The 3744-nt window shown below is 37.4% G+C and overlaps 1 pseudogene; it reads left to right on the top strand.

Annotated features, from left to right (window-relative positions):
- The first annotated feature begins 2517 nt into the window (after nucleotides 1-2517).
- On the top strand, nucleotides 2518-3417 carry LOC124960710 (olfactory receptor 4A47-like; annotated as a pseudogene).
- The last annotated feature ends 327 nt before the right edge of the window (nucleotides 3418-3744 follow it).

The following is a 3744-nucleotide window of genomic DNA, read 5'->3' as shown; positions in this document are numbered from 1 at the left end:
GATGGTAGAGAGATTACTCACTATTTTTGAGTGAGATCAAAGTTCCTCCTTCAACTGCAGACAAGCTTCAAAGGTAGGATTTTATAGTCAGTAGCCAAGATCAATTTTGAAATTTTGTAACTGTTTTATAACACAGGATATTATGTCACTTGAGTATGTAAGAAAATATTGATAAATTTCCACAGGCAGAAAGTGACTGTTCAGATTGTATAAGAGAGTCATCACAAATATATTCCACAAATTAAAAATTTAAGTCAGGGACCATCTACATCCTCAACACTGTTGCTTCCATCTGGAGAAGTAGATGGTCAAGGTGAAAAATTGATTCCTCAATTAGCATGGAGAGTTCTCTTTTCTGATGACTTCAGCCTAGGTTAGACCCTGAGCCATACTGTGCTAGTGGACACACTGATGCCTGGAAGTTCACCTCCTGTGAACTGTGTAGCACAATATAGTGCTCTATGAACACTTTTGGTTTACTAAATGGAAGGATTGAACTACCACACACTTTGTACAATAGTCACCAATACTTGCACATCTGTGTTGTCTGTCTGGTCTCTGAAATTAGCATCTGCCAAAGAGTCAATACTAGATGTGGCAGGGGGGTCCTGCTGTCCACAGGGGTGTAAGGGGATGAAATGAGAATGATCACATTTGCAAGATGTTATAAATAGAGAGCCAAGAGGACAGAATAAGCATATACATAAGCAACATAAGAGAAATAAAGGAAGGTAGAACGCTGGTAGAATTTGACCTGAATGATAAGACAGGAGGAAGTACCCTTTATTTAGACAAAACCTGGGAAGGAAAAGATTTATTGTGAAAAATAAAATATTTACTTTTGTAAATACTAAAAGGATATCTACATGAAGATATCAGTGAAATAGTTGTAGATGCCAGGGTGAAAAGTAGGGGTGAGATGATGTTGAAGATATGTAATTCAGAGTGCTTGAGTTATTTATAGGTTAGGATAGCATGGAATGTTCAGACAAAGTCTCTAGAAAGAGGTTTCAGGTTTTTGGTAAACTGAGACTGTGGTATCTACTAGTTTGTCAAGTTATCACCTGAAACTATTATGGTTTGATTGTGCCCAACCCATATAATTTATTTTTTAAATCTTTTTTATTTTACAGAATGTATTTTGATTCATTGAACACAACTGGTGTACAACTTTTCATTTCTATGGCTGTACACAATGTAGATTCACAATATTCATGTAATCATACATATACATTGGGTAATACTGTCTGATTCATTCTACTATCTTTCTGTCCTCCACACCATGTAATTTATATGTTGAATTCCAACATGCAGTACCACAAGAAACAGTTTTGTTTGGAAATAGGGAGTTTGTGAAGGTCATCCAGGTACAAACTGTATTAGGATGGGTCCCAAACCCATATAACTTCTATCCTATTGAAATAGAAAATTTGAATGCAGGGAAAATGATACAAGAAGAGAAACTGGTCATTAGCAAGTCCAGGATGGAGCAGGTCCTTCCCTCACAGTTTTCTGAAGGATCCACCACCACCAAAACCTTAATTTTTGTTCTCTAGCAGCAGGGCCCTGAGACAACACATTTGTGTCAAAAAGGACTTTAGCTCTAGCAGACGAAGACAGTTTTGGTACCAGGAAGTGAGGTGCTGCTGCTGCAATAAATGTCTAACATAAGAAGCCAGCATTGTGATTGATTAATGGATATATGTTGGGAGAGTTTGATAATCATTAGAAAGATCCCAGATGACTTTGAAGAGATGGTGGGTAGAAACGTGAACATTGAGGGGTGATACTGGTGCAAGAAAAGAGGACAGCAGTGGAGATGGTCTCTGTCTTGGAGAATGGAGACATCACTGTGAGCACAATGTCCCTGGAAACAAGAATGCTAAGATGCTTGGAGGTGATATTTCCAGTGGACCTGAGGCCCAAAGAAAGTGGAGGAAGGGCATCATTTTCTAAAGACTCAGCACCACTATTGATACAGTGACTTGTGGTCTGTAGTCTTCCATTACTAATGGATTTATCCACTCTTCATATGAAAATTACCTTAAGTGAGTTTTATACGTTGAGAGTTTTACTTTAAGTTCAGTTTTATACTGTGTAACTTTATACATAGTACAACTTTACATGGATTTCCCTTTCATTCTCTCTTTTTATTTCATAACTTTAAACACATCTAAAGAGTAACTTTCTGAGAAACTTTCCAAATCTCAAGAGGTTTACAATGGGTTTAGGATACCGTGAATCAATAATATGGCTTCAAGAAATATATTTATCAACATGTGTATCAAGTTGGTCATTAAATTTTGGACAACATAGTTATGTATCAAATCACTTAAGGCAGTAAAACTTGCCTTATTTTACTTGGATCTAGAAATCTACTGAAGCTGTGTGCCAGCAGTAGAGGCTTCAAACATATATGGCAGATGAATAAAAGAGGTTGTAATGTTTCTAAGGAGTTTTCATTGTTTTACAAGTAAACTGCTTTACTCTCTGAAATTGGCATCAATAAGTGAATAGATGGAACATAGGGACAATGAAACTTACTTTGTCCTCTTGGGCCTCACACAAAATCCAAAGGAGCAGAAAGTACTTTTTGTCATGTTCTTGCTCTTCTACATTTTGACCATCCTGGGGAACCTGATAATTGTCACAACTGTAACCTTCAGTGAGACCCTGGGGTCTCCAATGTACTTCTTTCTTGCTAATTTATCATTTATAGACATTATTTATTCATCTGTCATTTCCCCCCATTTGATTTCAAACTTGTTCTTAGGAAAAGTTGTCATATCCTTCAAGTTTTGTATGTTTCAGCTCTTTGCAGAACACCTTTTAGCTGGAGCAGAGATTACTCTTCTGTTGGTGATGGCCTTTGACCGCTATGTGGTCATCTGCAAGCCCTTGCATTATTTGGTGATCATGAGGTCATGGGTCTGTGTTGTGCTGCTGGTAGTTTCCTGGGCTGGAGGTTTTGTGCACTCTGCATTTCAAATTGGCACTATTTATGGGCTCCCATTCTGTGGCCCCAATGTCATTGACCACTTTACTTGTGACATGTACCCCTTATTGCATCTTGTCTGTGGTGACACCTATATCATTGGCCTCTTAGTGATTGTCAATGGGGGGCTGATGTGAGTTATTTTGTTTCTTCTCTTACTCATGTCTTATGTGGTCATCTTTCTCTCTCTGAAAAACCTGAATCAGGAAGGGAGGTGGAAAGCTCTCTCCATCTGTGGCTCCCACATCACTGTGGTTGTTCTCTTCTTTGTTCCCTGTATTTTCATATATGCAAGACCAGCTAAGACTTTCCCCATTGACAAGTCATTGAGTGTGTTTTATATGGTCATAACCCCCATGCTGAACCCCTTCATCTACACTCTGAGAAACTCAGAGATGACAAATGCTATAAAGAATCTCTAGAAAATAAGTCTCATCAGGTAGGAAATCACTGAGTCTCCCACTATGAAGAGAACCATTTCACAGTGAAGCTGTCTCCTTAGGATGCACTGTTTATTTCAGACTTAAAACTGACACTAATTTGCTAAGGCATTTTTGTTAAGCACAATTAAAGAATAGATTACAGGTTTTGATATTAACATATTTCCCCAGTGTTTTGCTCATTCTGTATTGTCTTGTTTATCAAGGGATCTAGGAATTTTTATTGCATATATACTAGGAATTGAATAAAATTGTGCAATCTATTTAATAAAATTTTATATTGTTACAAAGATGTGCATTCAAATTTTT

The sequence above is a fragment of the Sciurus carolinensis genome, chromosome 11 (genome assembly GCF_902686445.1).
Source record: "Sciurus carolinensis chromosome 11, mSciCar1.2, whole genome shotgun sequence".
Taxonomy (NCBI): Eukaryota; Metazoa; Chordata; class Mammalia; order Rodentia; family Sciuridae; genus Sciurus; species Sciurus carolinensis.
The sequence above is the reverse complement of the archived record's forward strand: the minus strand, read 5'-3'. Positions and strand labels throughout refer to the sequence as shown.